Raw genomic sequence first — 21102 nt, forward strand, 5'->3', positions numbered from 1 at the left:
TATTTAGGGTTCTCCTATTATTTAAAGGGGACCCCAATCATTTGTAAGATGATCTGATCATTGAGAAAAGAATATACTCTCTACTTGTTGCCTACTGTTTATCAGAATTGTCCTTTAGCTTTATTGTTCTTACTTTGTTTTTCCTACTTAATTATTCTTACTGCCCTAAGCCACCTCGAGGTCACTGCTGCTAAGTAACATTGGTTTGATTCACTTCTATTTTTCATTTCTACTTCATATTTCTTGATTATTAATTGGTATTGAACTAAATCACATATCTTTAAAACCACTAATCAAATTTAATTGTTACTCGTATTTTTGAGGTAAACATCAATGTAATAACATTCATTTTTATCATTTAAACAAATATTAAATTTAGTTTAATGTCAATTGCTATTTTTCAATAATATATTCTTCTTATATACATTTTATACTTATTGACGCGACACTAAAACTAGGACTAGACTATACATAGCTTCCTTTAAAATTATTTTCTCAAAGATATCCTCGAAGGATTATATTGTGTAGCGACATTGAAGGCTGGCATTCAATAAGAATCTCTTTATTACGCATTTTAATTATGTTTTGATTATAATATTATTTTCTATTTTCATTGAAAGCACTTTGGATAAATCTATTTGCTAGTGGCCTCAAAATATAAATTCAATTGGTTATTTTATAATTAGTTTTTGGGTTAAACTGTTACAACCAAACGTAAGTGACTATAAAGCCTCTTAGACTATCCGGGACCAGTGGCATACCCATGATTTTATATAAGCATATCACCATTTTAAGAACTGAACCAATAAATAAATTTTTATAACAAGATTATTTTAGGAATACATATTCGAATAAGGCAGATCAACTTCTAGAAAATTGCGGGGACTTGGGATACGGGGACTAGAGAGTGCATTGTCTGAGTTGGAGTAAGTAAAACTGGAGAATAGATGAGCAAACAACATTATAGGTTGTTTTAGGATATTTTTAAATTTTTCAAAAAAGAGTTTTTGATTTGAGTTTTTATTATCCTTAATAATGAAGTATTAGTTCATAATAGTATTTGTTTTCGTTTTTACATTTTCTTGAAATTTCGCTGGAATTGTATTTGTTTATACAGTTGCAATGAAAGTGTCATTTTGAGGATCATATCAGTTAAGATTAAAAAGGGAACTTTCAAAAATATTTACATTATTAAGGGGCCTTTTAACAATATGTGGCTACATTTTATGTATTTATATTTCGTAGCTAGTTTTTGACAATGCGCTGTATTTGAGTGTATTTGAATACACTTTTCACCTTTTTAAATCTTTTATTAATTTTTTTTCACGTGTATTTAAATGTATTTGAATATACCATTCAGTTGTATCCAACATTATTTGATGTTGCAAAATTTAATGTATTCGACTGTATTTGAATGTATTTACACTAAAAATGATGAAATACAGAATACAGTTAAATCCAGTCAAATCTCCGACAAAAACACAAAATACACTATATTTAAAAATAAAGAATACAATCAAAGTCGATCGGATTTCCGGCGAAATACAAAATACCACTGTATTTACCCTAAAATAATGAAAAAATACATTCAAATCTTTTAAAAAATATACAGTATTTATACTAAAAATGAAGAATACAATCAAATCCGGTCGAATCTCCGACGAGAATACAAAATACATTATATTTGAAAATAAAGAATACAGTCAAATCCTGTCGGATCTACGGCCAAAAAACAAAATACACTTTAGATCTCTGACGAAATACAAAAAATACACTATATTTATACAATAATATTTCAAGGTGAAAGATAGTGGAGGAGAAAGAGGGGACTTCTTTTTCTGATTAGAAAAGCAATGGTGGAGGAATAAGTTTTCGGTCAGACGAATACGCTCAAATGTGAGATACAAAGAAGGAGAAGAAGCCATGGATTCCGGCATCCCCGTTAGATCCAGATCTGGTGACCCCTTCGATCTTCCTACTCCATTATTTTTGCCGTCGGTAATTGACCTATCGCAACTTCGTAATTTTTTAGATCTGGATCTAACGGTGGCAATGAGAGAGAGAGAGGCGGCTGGATCTGATGGCGGAGATGAGAGAAGGGAAGAGAGAGAGAGAGAGAGAGAGAGAGAGAGAGAGAGAGAGAGAGACGACTATTTGGTTGGGTTCCAGTAGAGCTCCGCTGGAGAAGATGGCCAACGGCCTTGCTGAGGGTGAAGAGAGAGGTAAAATGAGAGAGAGTTGAGGGAGAAGAGAGAGAGAGAGTTGAGATTTGGCATAGCTATGATGGATAAATTGTTGCTATGTAAATTAATTAAATTAAAAGGTATTTATTATCCATAAATAGATCTTAGATTTATAAATACAAGGGAAAGATCATTTTTTTTTACCGAAAAAGATCGTTTTATCAGGTAATGGATACACTATAAGCATTCCTTTTCCAAAAAATAGCCAACATCCACTACTAGAAATTACACTAATTGCATCGGTTATTTAGCAACGGTTATGTAACCCTTGCAATAGATGGTCTATTGCAAGGGTTACAATTATTGTAATAGCCTCTTAGGCCTATTAAGACAGTACTGAAACTAAACCATCGCATTTGTACCATAACCGTTGCGACAAAGATGTCTATGAAGACAGTATGGTAAAATAACTTTGTGGGGACGATTCTTTCTAAAAAATATTATTGGGACAATTTAGTTTCCCTCCAATAATTTCACTAAACCCGCGAATTCCCATTTTTATAATTAAAAAGTAATACCAAAATCTAAAGTATACATATCAAAAGAGTGGTCTTCTTACGCCTTTCTCTTCATTGAGAACTTCATGAGAAAAAACCCTCCAGTGAATTGAAGGTTTCTTCAAACCCATATCCAGCAAAGGAATTTTTCGATCAAGTATACATATCGTTCTCTACCACAATAGGTGTGCATGATTCTCTCTCCTCCATAGCTTAAAAGTTCTCTGTCTCTAGATCTACCATTCAAGGGTTTTTGAAAAAGCTTACAAAATACACAAATGAGTTTCTATGAAGTCATTATGTTTTGTTCTAATTTATGTTTGATATTTAATTTTTGTGTTGTTTAAAGCCTTTATCTCAAATTTGGTGAGGATTTGAGAACCCCGTGAAACATTCTATGATAAAAAATTAAAGAGGATTGCTTAAATTTGGGGTTTTAGTAAAATTGGTGTTTGAGAAGCTGAATTTCAATTCTTTGAACCAAAATTTTATTCAAAGTTGATTTTGTACTAAATATTGAGTTTACTGCTGTTTGGAAGGAATACCCTTCGAAACTCCATCGTTGAGGTCGACAAAATTCTAAAACTTAATTAGAGAAAATTGTTGATTATATCTTGAGATTTCACTTTTTTGATTGGTTTTCTGATGGTTTTGCTCTTCTGTTCTAAAATGGGTGTTGAGGCCTGAGGGGTATGTTAAGTAATGTAATGTATGTGTGTTTTCTCATAGAACTGTTCCATGTGGAAAGAAAGATTTTATTCTTTTATCTTAATGATTGGTGTGACTGGAGAAGAGAAAAGTATGTTAATGTTAATTTTATTAGTGTTAGTTTTAAACCTCTAGTTGTAACTTTGTGTATGAAAGTGCTATTCTTTTTCTCATAACAATGAATGAACAAGTTTTAAGTATGGATGTAGTTTTTGTCCTCTACTCAATTCTTGATTTACACTGTGATTAGTAGTGCCCTTAAAATAGATAATAGTTCATGGAAGTAGGATGAGGAAAAAATATTAGTTGATGAGATACGTACATATGACATTTTTATGTATCAATATTAACTTTTCAATTGTGAACTAGAAATTTTAAGGCCTCGGGAATGAGTGAAGTTGTTTAACAGAGAGTAGTATTCAATTGTCTAATTGTTTATAAGTGCACATAATTGGTACTACTTCTATGTTGCTACATGTGTGATTGGATTTTATCTCCATATTGTACAGAGGACTATGAGAATTTTGGTTTTTATATACTTCAATCTGTTTTGTGTCTCTATTTTAATCATACCAACCAAAAATAACCAAAATAAATCCTCTTAAATCATGCTACTTTATTAATGTTTTAGATTTTGACTACTGAATTTTATTACTTTTAAAAAAAGTAACTGATTTATGTATTCTCAATTTTTGCAGCTCGCTGAAAATGGTGTTGTCGTAATATCCAATATCATAGTGTGTAGATGATACTATGTGAATAGCCTTCAAGCTTCAACATCTCTTCAAGCTAGTTTGAAAAACTCTACAATTAGTTGCTTATACTTGATCTGATTTCCTTTTTTGGTTATTCTGTAATTCAATTTTTGTAGATTGTAAATTAATTATTTCTTCCATGTCAATTATGATTAAATTCTGAAAAGTGTGATATGTAATTGGAAACGTGTGCTGGTGTCTTTACTTGTCATTGGTTGCCTTGGTCCTCATGTCTCCGCTCCTCTCTTAGACCATCATAATAACCTCTTATGCCTTCTTACCATTTTTTTCAGGGTGTTGCAAATTAGTTACGTGAAGAGAATATTGTCGTCATTGAATTTGTTAGTATGGCTGAGAAAGATTGGAGGTAAGAGTAGTTTTCCCTTTTTTTGAAATCTGATCACAATAGTATAAACTATTTGAAATAAAAAATAATTTGTTGGAACACCATCAAATACTTCTGCTGATATCTTCATTTCAAAGATGAAATAAACTTCTGAACTTCTGATTTCTATGGTGTCATCATCTCAAAGATAGTTCTGCTCTTGATAATTTTCATTCCCTCTTTACCACCACTGATACTGATATCTTTATTTGCTTCAAAATTGTAGTCATGATTCAAGAAGGTACAAGACAAAAGAAAAAAGTGGAAAGCCCGACATATGTTCAAGCTGGAACACTTACATCTTTGGCAAATAAAAAAAGGTTGTTGCGGACCAGAAAAACGAATATTCTAGCTAGCTTTATACGATTAACTAAAGAGCGTCAGGTTCTGAAAAATTTAATGGAAGAACATTTGCTACCAATGCCAAAACATCAGAGGGTAGGAGCCCATTTACAAAGTGATTCAACCACCCCTACAACATAATCAGTAGAGCAAGAAGTGCAATTGGATGCTAATACTCCTATAGTAAATGAACAAGGTAAGAACATTTAGATTTTATATTAAAATATTGACATCCTATATCTATTTTACTAAATTGGAGGATACTTTTGATTTTTATTATTGTAGGATCTTGTACTAACTAAAAATAAAGACGTAAAACAAGGATGCTAAGTGTACATGGAAGGAGTGAACGTAAGTTAATTGTGGTCAATGAGTTTGGTCAACTTGTTGGTCCTACTAAAGATGTTGTGATGGAGGGTTTACCGTGAAAATGGTAATAACAATTAAATTTGTAGATGGAGCTCTAAAAATATGTGATCTATTTTTATACTAGTTTGTTAAGCAGTTGATGCTAAGTATATGAGATTTAGAGACGAAATAAAGTTAACGAGAAAGCTATAATCAAACCGATGGGTTGGTTACTCGAGGCCTCGGGTTTGTCGACTCTGGGCCTCGAAATCGATCCCGAAGCTCAATTATGAACGATCGAAGGCAGCAACTATGTAACTAACGATTATAATGAAATCAATGGAGGCTCTTTATGGCCAATGATAAGCAATAAATGAAGAACAAGTATGAAGACAATAAATAAAAGCAATAATATCAAGAGAGAGTATGAGAGAGCAAAGAGAGTGTTCTTCTATATTTCTTATGGAGCAGCTGGAGAAACTGAAGTGACCAACCCTTACAAAGTGATAGGGATCCCCTTTATACAGGAGGAAAATCCCATAATAGTACAACAAGCATTAATTACAAAGATATGGAGATGTGACGTCTAGATGACACCCTGACTCGGGTCTTAGAGTAGCTCGCTAGGCTCTGTCAGTCCTAGCTGCGTGCCTTGGGAAATCCCCGTTTCTACTGTGACCATGGTCAACATTACCCTAAGACCGAGTGCCGATGAACCTCAAGGTAGGAGACTCGATCATAACCTTGTAGCTTTGAGATGTCGAGATGGTCTTCTGAGGTGTTTTGATAATGAGAAATTGGACCCTCCGATTTCGCCGTACACAAATAGTCCCAGCGTTTCTTAGAGAGGAGTGATAAGAAACGATTTTGACATTCAACTCTTCGGACTTCTTGCGGTGATGTCACGCTGACGATATCATACCTACGATGTAAAGCTTCACGATAACCGTTACATCCCACGGATTTGTCTTTTCAGCGTCATTCAATGTGCTGCCGATCGCCATTCTTCAAGGTGACCGTATCACCGTCGATCCAATTTCCAACGGCGTATTGATTGTGACTGTCGATTCGTCTTTCAAAGGCATTGATGTCATTGTTGGCCGCATTATCACCCCCTATAAATGGGGCCTTTCCATGATATCTTTTTATCCAAGTGTGTATGCGGCAAAATTAGAGGGCCCAATTTCTTGCTAGTAGTTCATTTCAGAAGAATACCTCGAGGCCTTGAGGACACGAAGCTGTGACCGAGTTCCCTCCCTCAAAGATCGTCGAGGCCATTCCTAAAGGGAATGTTGATCGAGGCTACAATAAAAATGGAGAATTCCTAAGGCACGCGGCTAAGTCTGACAAAGCCGGCCTGCCCGGAACCTGTATCAAGGTGTCACGTCTAGCCGTCCCATCTCCATACCTTTATAATTAATGTATTTTGTACTATGTTGGGATTCCCCTACTATATAAAGGGGATCCTTGCCATTTTGTAAGGCTTTCCTGTTGTTGCTTCAACTATTCTACACGAGATAAATAATAATTCTCTCCATCTCTCTTTTCTCTCTAACGTATTCTCCCGCCACTATTGCTCATATTTATTGCCTTCATACTTGTTCTTCATTTGTCGCTTGTCATTGGCCATAAAGAGCCTCCCTTAATCATATCCTAACTGTTAGCCCCTTCCCGATTATCCCCGATAGCTCGAGTTCGAGCCCAGGCATCGACCTCGAGGCCCCTTATCGGTCAGTCCGAGGCCAGAATAGCTAACCCCCCGGTTCGATCATAATCTCATTTTAGCTCGCATTTTATCTTTTATCTTCATATATCTAGCATCAACTGCTTAAACAACTAGCATAAAAATAGATCATGTATTTTTAGAGTCCCATCAACAAATTTAATTGTTATTACCATTTTCACGGTAAATAGTTTGGCGCCCACCGTAGGGCTAAAAATAATAGTGATTATTTTCTTTCTGGTTTCATTACACAACGCAAGTTATCTTTCACACTTTTTCTTGTCCAAGATCTTCGATTTCAGGTCAAAATCTCTGGCTTAGTGAACAGAGTTGAGAACGACAACCTTGAAAATCACGGAGAAAACGGTGTGGCTGTTCCAATTATTGGCGCACCACCACAGAACCCCGACAACGCACCTGGACTGATTCCTGCGGACATGGGTTCGCAAGACGCACATCAGGTCGACTAAACCTCACACTTCAACAGGAAGCCCAAAAAGCCCCCGCTCGGGAAGAACGGGAAGTTAGTCTTCATGTTATTTTTGAAATGTTACCAGCAAAACAGCCGGCTATCGCTCAGCTACAAAGCCACCCGAAGACTCCCAACACAGTAGCACCGGAAGCTACTCCCCCGGCTGAACAGGTACCGGAGAGATCGAGCAACAACGGATCGGTAGCCGATCCTGCAATCGTAAAAATGCTCGAGAACCTCACCAAAAGGATCGAGTCAAGCGAGAAAATGATAGCAGACAATGACAAAAAGGTCGAAACCTATAAATTCAGGGTCGACCAAATCCCGGGCGCACCCCCGGTCCTGAAAGGTGTAGATTCGAAGAAGTTCGTACAACGGCCGTTCCTAGAGGAAGCGACTCTGAAACCCATTCCAAAGAAGTTCAGCATGCCAGAACTCCCAAAATACAACGGGGCCTCAGATCCCAACGAACACGTCACTGCCTATATGTGTGCAGTAAAAGGCAACGATATAAAAGATGACGAGATCAAGTCCGTGTTACTGAAGAAGTTCATAGAAATGCTCTCGAAGGGGGCCATGATATGGTATCACAACCTAGCTCCTAACTCCATAGACTTATTTTCCATTCTAGCAAACTCCTTCATAAAGGAACGCACTAGTGCCGTCAAAGTAGCAACAAGTAAGTCCAACGTATTCAAGATTAAGTAGAGGGAGAATGAAATGGTGCGAGAATTCGTATCTTGCTTCCAAATGGAATGAATGGAACTACCCCCGGTCTCTGACGACTGAGAGGTGCAGGCCTTCGCTCAAGGCCTAAATGAATAAAACTCAGTGGCCTCAAGGTAGCTGAAAGAGAATCTGATCGAGTATCCTGCTGTAACCTGGTCGAACGTCCACAACCGGTATCAGTCAAAGATCAGGGTCGAGGATGACCAGCTGGAAGCCCCCTTGGGCTCAGTATATCCGTGTAGACTCCTGGCGAAGGAGTCGAAACCAAACAAAGAGAGGTATCAACTGTGCCTCAAAGATAGGAGGAATGCCCCGAGACGCAATCCGCCTCACAACGATCGATTGGTGAACCGATGATAGAACCCTTGGGGACTCATCAACAGAGGCGGATTCGATGGGACACGGGGCCAACAGGGGCACCTCTCCTATCAGAATATAACTTCAGCATTGATGTATCAGACATCGTGTTCGCCATCAACAAAATCAGGGACGCCAAATGGCCCAGGCCTATTAAGTCGGATCCTTCCCAGAAGGAATCACAAGTTAGTACGTGAACTTCATAATACACGCAGCCATAGGATCGAATATTGAAACCAGCTCCGAGAGGAAATAGTCAGGCTATTCAATAAAGGTCACCTCCGAGAATGTTTGAGCGATCGGGCTAAAATTCAACTCCGAGAAAGAAAGGCGGCTAAGAATAACGAAGCAAATGAGCCATAACATGTTATCCACATGATATTAGGGGGCGTCGAAACTCCCCACGAACCCGTGATGAGAAATACAAAAATATCCATCACTAGAGAAAAGCAAACTCGGGGATACGTACCCGAAGATGCCCTCGCATTCAGCAAGGAGGACTTTGAAACCTCGTCCCAACCTCATAACGGTGCCCTGGTATCCTCTTTCCTCGTTAATTCATTTCGAATAAAACATGTGCTCGTGGATCCAGGTAGCTCTCCCAACATTACCAGGTCGAGGGTGATAGAGCAGCTCAGACTGCTAGACCAAATCATTCTCGCCACTCGAGTCCTTAACGGATTCAACATGGCGATCGAAACAATGAAAGGAGAGATCATTCTCCCAGTCAGCGTGGCCGGCACGACCCAAAATGTTAAAATCCATGTCTTTGAAGGAGACATGAAATACAACACCTTATTCGGGCGACCACGGATACACTGCATGGGAGTGACACCATCCACCTTCCACTTAATGATGAAATTTCCTACAGAGGATGGGGTTAAAACCATCATCGCGGAACAACACGCGGCAAGGGAAGTGTTCGCAGTACGTAACATAGTGCCGGTACCAATATCTCTACTCTCGAAAGAGCCAAAGGATAATCAAACTGCGTCGTTGGCTAAGCCCGATTAAACACAGCGGAGGACCGTACCGAGTCCTCGCTCCAAACAATAGGGACACATTAGACCTCGGAACATCGCTGACGCATCCCACGATAAGGTAGGACCACCTCCCGTTTTCATTATTTTACACTAACCCATATGCAGGCGCCCGATCAGGGCAGTCAAAAGTGCTAACCCAACTTGAAGATCTCAAGGCCTTAAAGGCATCCATTGCACTCTTTTCCTTCGGCCGAGCTTTTGTCCTGAAGAGGGTTTCACCGACAAGGTTTTTAACGAGGCAACGTCCATATGCTATCTAAGGAGGATCCAACAAGCGTACAAGGCGTCTTTTGCAATCAACCCTGAACATTGGAGGACACCCCCTCGAGAGGTCATCCATTCAGAAAAACCAAGGAACGACGAACAAGGTTCCAATAGGAAATGATGTACTGGGCCAAATAGTCAAATGAACTGTGTCCGCATAAGCCGGACTCACGGTAGCAAAACGACATGTACTTATGCCAAGCAATCAAAGAATATCTTTTGCCAAAACATCTCGTACTCCAAAGGAAACTCAGCATTTTCATAGCAAAGATCATTCCGCCGAGGACGACCCAAAATACTTAGAGATTAGCATCAATAACTCAGCACCCGCATGGCCTCAGGGTCGGAACTCCAAACTCATACGCCCTCAACGAAGCATCACAGAAATCACGAAATATCTCCAAAAAGGAAAAATATCCCGAACACTCGGAGATTGGCATCACAGACTCAGAAAATGCATGACCTCAGGGTCGGAATCTCCAAAATCATAAGCCCTCAATGAGGCAATTCCGAGCCTACGAGTAATGGCTCTCGAGATGAAGCAAACTAGATGACTCGGTGACTGTCACCAATCACCATTCATTTAAAAACCCGAGGCCATAAGACCCCAAGCGGGCAAACTCGGTCTTGTAAGGCCTACACAAGGCAACAACAAAAACTGTAAGACCTCAAGTAAGGCACAAATCACACTTGTACCAAGTATCAACGAAAACTATAAGACCTCAAGCAATACATGAATCATACTTGTACCAAGTATCAACAAAACTATAAGACCTCACAAGGCATGAAAACTTTGTAAGACCGTACTACAGGCATAAACTCAATCCTGAAGTTTAGGCTATATATCGCATTTGTAAGACTCCCGAAATGGCATACCCTCGATATAGACAGCTAAACTACTACACTCGGGACCAAAAATGGCTCCGACCAAACACAAATGACTACGGTCATACGGCTGTACCAGCCAAATTAATGTGACTCGGGGGCCCGACCGTCGCTACAAAATCATTGGCCATTACTTCGAATCTACTTCAAAAAGAACCGGTTAAACAGGCTACCCTCAACAGGAAAAAGAGCTTCGACCATCTCAGCTCCAAATCACAAGGGTTCGAGCTACTCAACCTACGAGCCAAAGCTTCCGAGGTGCTCGAACATCACCGCAAATAACTTGAAAAGGTTCTTCCCAAACCGACGATGGGTCAGGCAAAATCATTTCAAAAAGACCTTAACGGGAGGAAAACAAAACCTACATATGCCTAAGGGAAAAGCGTAAGATCCATTGTCGCCAGCCTAATGAGCCTTAGGGTCATACACACTAAAAGGTTGCAATGACCAAAAGCGTAAGAGCCACTGTCGCCAGCTTAAACTTTGAAAGCTTGAGGGTCAAAATGAGCTCGAGTCATCACCCGATTCAGGGACTGGACCCAAAATAGTTAACTATACATACCTAAGGGCAAAGTCTAAGAGCCGTTGTCGCCAGCCCACGCAAATACAAAACTTGAGGGTCAATTGTGCTCCAGTCGAAACCCGACTCGGAGACTGAACCCAAAATAGTTAAAATACAAATGCCCAAGGGCAAAGCGTAAGAGTCATTGTCGCTCGCCCATGCAAACGCAAAAGCTTGAGGGTCAAATGATCTCAAGTCAAAGCCCGACTCAAAGACTAAACCCAAAATAGTTGAGCAAAATCATAAGAGCTCTAACTCTAGCTTACACTAAAGGTCGCATTGACCGAGCGCGTAAGAGCCCCCGAGACTGCCTAACGAGCCCTAGGGCCATATCACGAATCTAGGGACTCTCACTAACTCTGAAACTAGTCCACCTCATCAGAAGCAGAACAGAAAGGGGTACAGAAGAAATAAAACCTCAAGTTTTCTTTTATTTACATACGAGAAAAAGTGCATTCTCCATCTACAAGCACACCCTGAAGATATCGCATACAAAATGGCAAAGTCTACGCCCTACCCCTGAGGGCTACGACCTACCAACCCCATCTTCGCTCTCCTCGGCATCGGACAGGAGTGACCGAGCACCACGCTCGTCCGCCCTCGCTCGCGCTAACTCTTGCGGGAGAACAAAACACCTGGCACCGATCTCCTCGAGAACCCTTCTTCGAGATCTGCAACGAGCATATTCTTTGATACTCTCTTCATGATCGAGAACCCTCTTCAACTTGGCTTAGGCATCGGTAGCATCCTTCAAATAAATTGCCATCTCCTGATTAGTGTTAGTACGACTTATTGCTACTTCGGCCCGAGCATCAATGATCTCAGCCCCGACCTTCGAAAGTTCGGATTCGAGCTTTGTGATCATATCTGCTTGAACTGAAGCATTATCACGAGCTATACAGGTTGGACCTCGAAGGCAGGAACTTTAGCCAAGGCACCTTTCTCCTCTGAAGTTTGAGCATGCGCCCGAGCCCTTAGCTCGCCACAGTCACCCCTGATTCGGTCGGCTTCACCCCTAAGGCGTTCCAGGGCCTATGTCTTCTTTTGTAGTTAGGATAGGCGAAGAATTAACCTGAGAAGTTAAAAAGTGAAATATGTACTCACCCGGTACGGGAAGTTACCTGCTTCATCAAATAGCTCTCGTAATTCGATCTCCGATACGCCTCATATCGCTAGTGCGCCAACTCAACTTTCTTCTCCTCACAAAGGGGCCCAAGGGACCTACCCTAATCCAGAGCTTTCCGGAGCCTAGACCCATGACATAGCAACTCAGACCTAAGCCTGTCAAAGGCCTGCTAAAGAAAAAACTCGATAAGGAAGGGAAGACGTGAGATTCGGAAGGCCTGTGCCAAAGCTCACCATAAAGTGAAGTCAGCGGACTTCCTCGAAGGCCGAGCACACCTCTATTAATCTAGTCCCCTCGGACTTGGAAGAATAAACCCCGGTCGAAGCACAAACTCTCGGAGGAACCAACTCTCCAGAACCAGAAACTTCGGGTGCAGCAGGCTCGGACGATGTTTTCTCCTCAAAAGCTCGGCCCCATTTTGCCCTACTGTGAGTGCCATCGCACTGCAAATGCATATCCCGTTTATTATTGTCATCCTTTAGCTCAGAAGATGGAAACCCCTCCCCTTCTCCGGAGGAGCATGCCCTCGCCTTTGGAGACCCTCCGATACCTACGACGGCAAGATTAATGCGTGAAAAGGAAAAAATGTCTTCCCAAAAGTACGAAGGACAAGGAAAAAGCAGTACACACATATACCATGATGTTTTGCTTCCCATCTGCCCCAGGATACAGCTTTCCACCTACACTCGTCACAAATCGAATGGGTTGCCAGCTTCCGGACCCAACCAGGAAGATCAGGAACTTCGCCCGGCGCCCATGAAATTGTTGCAGAAAAGGAAGAAACATGATTACTAAACTAGTTTCCACCATGAGCAAATCTGAGAAAGCACGAGACGCTCCACTCACGTATATAATTCCACTCCTCGGGGAATGGCATAAGTTCTATAGGAATAACGTTGGCCATCTGGCCCTGGATGAACCGATTAATCCACTCTCGATCTCCATCTTCCTCATCGTCAACAACAAAGGGCATAGACGAACGGCACCGCAAGGTTAGCAGACCTCGATGATGAAAGGGCCGGTACAACCTGACAAGATGACTGAGCATGAATTCAAGCCCTGCCTTCTCCACAAAGAACCTCATCATCAGTATTGTTCGCCAAAATGACGGATGTATTTGCGCCAAAGTAACCCGATACTTTAAACAGAAATCGAGCACGACCCTATCAAGGGGGCCCAGCTCGAAAGGGTACAAGTACACGTTCAGGAATCCATCGGCAAGGTCCGTGATACCCTCATCCGGAGGAAGCACTTGTAACGCAACCCCTTCGCCCCATCCGCAGTCTCTTCTCACCAACTCAAGGTGTTCCTCTCTTATCGAAGACATAGTCTTCAAGGTAAAATCCCATGGATCTTGAGCGCTGGGAGTGGAACTCTCTCCTATCTGCCGGGCGGACCCTAAAGTAGCAGTCATGGCTATGGCGGGACTAGCAAACTGAAGTGGGAACCTACACAAACACTTTGGTTCTAAGGTAACGATGGACTTGACACCGAAGCGGAAGGATAACTATCTAAAATAGTGGGATCTCCCAAGAAGCGGGAGAAACCCCATATATATGTGGGGAAACAACAATGGTCCACCTACCCAAGTTAGGCCCCAGGAGGCTAATGACTTCAATATGAGTTCCGAGGAGGTACCCGACCTCAAGGACCTCCATTAAAGAGAAGTTTAGGTTTCAAAAGGCCAACAACATCATCTCCAGTTCCGAGGTGGTATCCGACCTTGAAGGTTCCTCTCAAGAAGAAAAGTAAGCACTTCGAGCTCCGTCCATGAGGGCTCGACCTCAGGACATCACCTAAATATGGGTAACCCCTCCTCAGGGACATATCTACAACGCCTTAAAAGGTTATCTACATCAAGTTCAAAGTAAACCTCTGGGTGCCTGAAGCTAACCTTCACTTAGAGACCACTCTAAAAAATTTCAAGGTTCGATGCGCTATCTTCATGTGACTCGAGGGTCCCGATGACCCGAGTCTATCAGATTGTTTTAGGCTTGGTCCGAGGACAACGGTGGGCTCAGAAAGGAGCCATTCTATTAACCAAAGACCGGAAGGAATACTCGCATCCAAGTTAGATATTGACAATCGTCAACAGAGGCATACATTCAGAATTCCCACAAATACAAAAGAATATGGCAAGTATTAAAGGCAAAAGTCAAGGAAATATCTTTATATTCATAAACATTTGCTTACAACATCCCTCGAGGGGTCCTTACATATGATTGCAAAAGCCTACAAAGGGTCTCTACACAGAAACAAAGAAGCAAAAATATACACGTAGTAAAAGCCTAGGGCCTAGTCTACTCTCGAAGGTCCACCCCCTGCAGTGACGCCTTCAGACATCCTCTTTTCGTGCATGCGTCCTCAAAGACAAGTCCATGGTATGTCTCGGTTATCATGAAAACTCATGCCATAGGTTGCATCATTGGCATGACATCGTCACAAGAAGCTCGAGGAGTCAGGTATCAGAATCATTTCCTATCGCTTCGTTCTAGAGAACACGGAGACTATCTGTATGCGGCAAAATCAAAGGGCCCAATTTCTTGCTATTAGTTCATTTCAGAAGAATACCTAGAGGCCTCGAGGATGCGAAGTTGTGACCGAGTTCCCTCCCTCGAAACTCGTCGAGGCCAGTCCTAAAGGGAATGTCGATCGAGGCTAGAGTAAAAATGGGAAATTCCCAAGGCACGCGACTAAGTCTGACAAAGCTGGCCTGCCCAGAACCTGTATCAAGGTGTTACGTCTAGCCGTCCCATCTCCATACCTTTATAATTAATGTATTTTGTACTATGTTGGGATTTTCCTCCAATATAAAGGGGATCCTTGCCATTTTGTAAGTCTCTCCTATTGTTGCTCCAACTATTCTACACGAGATAAATAATAATTCTCTTTCTCTCTCTCTCTCTCTTCTCTCTACCGTATTCTCCTAGTACTATTGCTCATATTTATTGCCTTCATACGTTTTCTTCATTTGTCGCTTGTCATTGGCCATAAAGAGCCTCCCTTAATCATATCCTAACTGTTAGCCCCTTCTCGATTATCCCCGATAGCTCGAGCTCGAGCCCAGGCATCGACCTCGAGGCCCCTCATCGGCCAGTCCGAGGCCAGAATAGCTAACCCCCCGGTTCAATCATAATCTCATTTTAGCTTGCATTTTATCTTTTATCTTCACATATCTAGCATCAACTGCTTAAACAACTAGCATAAAAATAGATCACGTATTTTTAGAGTCCCATCAACAAATTTAATTGTTATTAACATTTTCACGGTAAACAAAGTTCCTCTAAACATTTTTCTGTTCCTATCTTTCCATTCTCATTATCCTTCTCCATTTCTACCCGTCATGTATGGGGTCTCTGGTCTTAAGGTCTTATGGCGGCATTTTTATCAGTCATGCCATGGCCTTCTACCTAGGCTTTGTTGTGTCGAGCGAGATTGTACTATATTATTGTTGTTGTTATTGTTACGGCTATCACGGGTGTCGTCGTTAGATCGAGGTGATGAGATAAAGGGGGTCGGCCTGTTCTAACTTGGGGGAACATTTGGACTCTACACCGCTGCTCGGGAGAGTGTTCGAACTATACACTGCTGCTCACTCTCCTACCCCGGTCTGGTGTGGCACTTCATCCCTTTAGTTTTTTCCCAAGGAATAAAATGGCACAACCAGTCATTAAGCTCGCATGGCACAACATCTCGGAAGGTGGACCCAGAACGAATGTGCGAGTAAGGTAGAGGCCCGCCGAATCTTCAACCTTTGGCTTCAGCGGGCTATGTCTCTTTTTTCTGCCTCTTTTGCATCACCTTCCTCTTCTTTGACTTCCCGCTTTCCTCTTCTTCATCTTCGCCCTCAGAGATATTGCTCCATGGGATTGAGCTAGGAACCTAGAGGAGGTGGCAGTCGAACGTATCATGGCCGAGGATGTATGCTCGAGGAGGTGGTGCTCGGAGATGAACAGGTTGAGAGTAGACTAGGTCCTAGGCTTTCACTACATATGTACTCAATTGCTTCTTTATTTCTATGTAAGAACCCCTCGTGGGCTTTTGTAATCATATGTAAGGACCCCTCGTGAGCTTTTGTAATCATATGTAAGGACCCCTCGTGGGCTTTTGTAATCGAATGTTTCATGAATACAAAGATATTTCTCTAATTTGTCTTCGATGTTTGCTATGTTCTTTCATGTTTGTGGAGACTCTGAATGCATGACTCTGTCTGCTGTTGCCAATATCAATCCCGGGTATGAGTATTCTTTCTGGGCTTCGGTTGATTAATATGGCCTTGCGTGGAACCTTTTGTGATCCCTTGGATCGAACCTGGATCGGGCCGATGAACTCGGGTCGCCGGGACCTTGACTTTGAGTATAATGAACGTAACATTTTGGGCCTTGAAACCATGATTTATTACTTAAACTTTGTGGTAACCTTTGAGAAGAAATTTGCTCGGAGGCCTGTTGACATGGACTACTTTTGATCTCTCGAGGGCAGTCTCCGAGCGGAGGTTCGTTCAAATTTGGACCACCTGGAAACTCGCTTTAGGCTTAGTATGAATAGCCTTAAGGCGCTGTAGATAGATCTTGAAAAAGGTTTTGTCCGATCTCAGACGGTACCTCGAGGCCAAGCCCATACGGGTGGAGTTTAAATGCTTATTTCCTTGGAGCCTGATTCCCTTTTGACAAAAAAAACCCCTGAGGTAGGGTACCACCTCGGGCCTTGTAATGATGCCATTGGCTTCCTGGAGCCTAACCTTCTCTTTGATGGAGATCCTCGAGGTCGGGTACCACCTTGGTACTGGCGAAGGCGTTATCAGCTTCCTTGAGCCTAGCCTTGTCCTGATCGAGGTCCTCGAGGTCGGGTACCACCTCGGGACTAGCGATATTGTCGGCTCCATGAAGCTTAACTTTCCTTTGATAGAGATACTCGAGGTCGGGTACCACCTGGGGACTCGCAATGTTGTCGGCTCCTTGGAGCTTAACTTTCTTTTGAGGGAGATCCTCGAGGTCGGATACCACCTCGGGACTGGCGATGATGTTGTTGGCCTTTCAGAGCCTAACTTATTTTTATGGAGATCCTCGAGGTCGGGTACCACCTTGGGACTGGCAACGATATCGTTGGCTCCTTAAAGCCTAACTTTTGTTTGATGGGGGTCCTCGAGGTCGGGTACCACCTCGAGACTGGCGATGATGTTGTTGGTCTTTCAGAGCCTAACTTCTTTTTGATGGAGATCCTCGAGGTTAGGTACCACCTCGGGACTGGCGACGATATCGTTGGCTCCTTAAAGCCTAACTTCTATTTGATGGGGATCCTCGAGGTCGGGTACCACCTCAGGACTGGAGATGATATTGTTGGCCTTTCAGAGCCTAACTTCTTTTTGATAGAGATCCTCGAGGTCGGGTACCACCTCGGTGCTGGAAAAGGCATCATCGGCTTCCTGGAGCCTAGCCTTGTCCTGATGGAGGTCCTCGAGGTCAGGTACCACCTCAGGACTAGAGATGGTGCTTTTAGCTGGTTTTGAGGCAAGCGGATCGTCACCGTTTTTTCCATATATATATATATATACATGGACGTTTTTTTCTTTTTAGGGGATCCCACCATTTCAAGTAGTTGCCCTTCCCTTTCCGCATCAATCCTTTCGTTATTTCAGTACTAATGTACTTGCACATATTCCTGCTTTAGTTCTCCAATTTTGCTGTAACCATGATCGCTGCATCGGGGTCTGCCCAACAGAGAGGGGAGAGCTCTGCCTCCGGAATTCAGGGCCAATGAGAGTATGCCTTGAAGGTTGCTTATTTGATAAGAGAAGAACATCTTGAGTTAGTGAGAAAAGACTGCGGATAGGGGGAAAAGGTAGTACCACAGATACTTTCCTCGGGTGAGGGCATCACGGATCGTGCCAACGGATTCTTGAATGTGTACACATACCCTTTCACATTGGTCCCCCTTGATAGGGTTGTGCTCGACTTCTGCCTAGAGTATCGGGTTACCTTGGCACAGATCCATCCCTCATTTTGGCGAACAGTGCTGATGCTGAGATTTTTTGCGGAGAAGGCGGGTCTTGACTTTACTCTTAGTCACCTTATCAGGCTGTACCGGCCCTTCCACCATTGAGGTTTGTTGATCTTGCAATGCCGATCGACCACGCCTTTTGTTGTTGACGATGATCAAATGGAGATCGGGGGTGGATGATTTGTTTCATCCAGGTGCGGACCGCTGACATTATCCCCGTGGAGCTCATGCCATTCCCTGAGGAATGGAACTATACTCGTAAGTGGTGCATCTCGTGCTTTCTTAGTTCTGCCCATGACGAAAGCCCGGTTTTGGAACCGTGCCTTCTTTTCTTTTCCCGCAGCGATTTCATGGGCACCAGGCGACGTTCCTGATTTGCCGGATAGGGTCCAAAAGTTGGCGACCTACTCAACTTGTGACGAGTGCAAGTGGCGAGCTGTGTCCCCGGGCATATGGGAAGCGAAACATCATAGTGAGTGCTGTGTTATACTTTTCCCTCCCTTCCTTCATTTGGAGAGGCATTTTCCCTTCATGCGTATTAAGCTTGCTGTTGTAGGCATCAAAGAGCCGTTCGAGGTGAGGCCGTGCTTCTCCGGAGAGGAGGAAGGGTTGCCAACTCTCGGGCTGAAGAACGACGAAATTAAGGGAGAGATGCTTTTAAAGGTGATGGTGCTCAAAATAAGGTAGAACGAGACCGGGGCTTCAGAGCAGAAACATCGTTTTAGCCTGCCGTGTCCACGGTTCCTGGTTCTGGAAAGAGGGTTTCTTCGTTGCTGTTGCCTTCTTTTTCCATCGATAATACTTCAGGAGATACTAGAAACCCGAGGTTGCGTACACCGCGCGACCGTGCTTCGACCGGAGTCTACTCTTTCTGGGCTAAAAGAACTAGATTGGCAGGCATGCGCTCGACCTTCGAGGAAGCCTAACGGCTTCACTTTGTGGTGAGTTTCGGCATAGGTCTTTAGAGCTTCGAGCCTTCCTTTTCTTATTGGGTTTCTTTTGTAGGCCTTCGACAAGCTTAAGTTCGGGTTGCTTCATTGTGAAGCCAGGCTACATAAAGATTTGGATGGGGAGATATCCCTTAGGCTCCTTTGTGGTGAAAAAGAAATCGACTTGGCACATTTGTAGTGTAAGGTGGGCCGGAGCTTGAATTACGAGACCCATGTGAAGGAGTAGGTAATTTTTTGTCCAGGGCGAGCATGCATTCTGCCTCCTGGTTCCTGAGACTAACACTTAGTCTATTTCAGTTGCAGAAAAAGACGAAGGCCTTAGAGCACCTTCGAGATGAAGTTGGTCGGGACAAGTGTGAGCATGATGAGCTAAAGGCTCGGGAGGAGGCTTAGGCTTTAGAGGGGAAGGACGCCCTAGCTAAAGATCCCACTTTTGAAGCTCAACTCCGCTTGGCTCGTGATAATGCTTCGGCTCAGGCAGAAATGATTGCGAAACTTGAGTCCGAGCTTTCGAAGGTCAGGGCTAAGATCGTTGATGCTCGGGCAGAAGCTGCAATGAGCCTGACTAAAGCTGATTGGGAGGTGGCGATCTATTCAAAGGATGTTGCCGATGCTCAAGCCGAGCTGAGAAGGATCCTCGACCGTGAAGGGAGGGTTGAAGAATATGCTCGCTGCAAATCTCGAAGAAAGACCCTCGAAGAGATCTGTGCTGGGGGCTTCGCCCTCTAGGAGGAATTGGCGCTAGCAAGGGCGGACGAGCATGATGGTCAGTTGTTTTTGCCCGATGCCAAAAAAAGCGAAGATGAGGCCGACATGCCGTAGCCCTCGGGGGGAGGGGGCATAGATTTTGTCGTCGGTGTGTAGAACTTTCGTAGCATGTTTGTAGATGGATATTGCGCTTTTTCGCATATGTGTATGAAAGTAAACCTCGTAGCTTTATTTCTTTTGTATCTTTTTCCTGCCTTGAATTTGGCCAGGTGGACTGGTCTTTGAGTTGGTAGGAATCCTTAGAGTCGTGATATGGCATCGGGGTTCGTTAGACTGGCCCGTAGGCTCTTACGTACTTTCGCTCTTAGGTATATTTAGGCCACCTGTTTTGGGGCTCAGTCCTCGAGTCTGGCATCGACTCGAGCTTATTTGACCTCCAAGTGGCCAAAATTTAGCCTAGCGACAGTGGCTCTTACGCTTTTGGTCGATGCAACCTTTTGTGTGTATGGCCTAGGGCTCATTAGGCTGGCGACAATGGCCCTTACGCTTTGCCCTCAGGCAAGTGTAGTTAACTGTTTTGGGTTTAGTCTCTGAGTCGGGTTTCGACTCGAGCCCAATCAACCCTCACGTTTTTGAATTTGCGTGGGCTGGCGATAGTCGCTCTTATACCTTGGGTCGAAGCGGCCTTTTACGTGTGTGGCCCTGAGGCTGGCGACAATGGCTCTTATGTGCTTTGCCCTTAGGCATATATAGTTAACTATTTTGGGTCCAGTCTCCGAATAATGTTACAACTCAAGCTCATTTTGACCCTCAAGATTTTAGACTTCAAGCTGGCGACAGTGGCTCTTATGCTTTTGGTCGATGCGACCTTTTGTGTATGTGGCCCTGAGGTTCATTAGGCTGGCGACAATGGCTCTTACGTGCTTGGTCAATGTGACCTTTTATGTAGGCTTTATTTTCCTCTCGTTAAGGACTTTTGAATTAATTTTTTCCTGACTTGTTGTC

At 43.0% G+C, this 21102-nt stretch overlaps 1 long non-coding RNA gene across 11 annotated transcripts in view; it reads left to right on the forward strand.

Moving 5' to 3' along the window:
* The first annotated feature begins 2741 nt into the window (after nt 1–2741).
* The window catches only part of LOC107820172 (uncharacterized), a 50386-nt gene continuing 32025 nt past the window's right edge, over nt 2742–21102 (forward strand). For 2 of the 11 annotated variants that reach the window (XR_012707392.1, XR_012707397.1), the window contains exons 1-3: nt 2761–2925; nt 4497–4570; nt 4815–5126. This is a non-coding gene — a long non-coding RNA (uncharacterized LOC107820172). Of the gene's footprint in view, nt 2926–4146; nt 4262–4496; nt 4571–4814; nt 5387–16290; nt 16562–21102 lie in introns of those variants that run through there. The other 9 variants (XR_012707391.1, XR_012707399.1, XR_012707395.1 and 6 more) reach the window with 8 other exon arrangements.

The sequence above is a fragment of the Nicotiana tabacum genome, chromosome 3, assembly GCF_000715075.1.
Source record: "Nicotiana tabacum cultivar K326 chromosome 3, ASM71507v2, whole genome shotgun sequence".
In the NCBI taxonomy this organism is placed as follows: Eukaryota; Viridiplantae; Streptophyta; class Magnoliopsida; order Solanales; family Solanaceae; genus Nicotiana; species Nicotiana tabacum.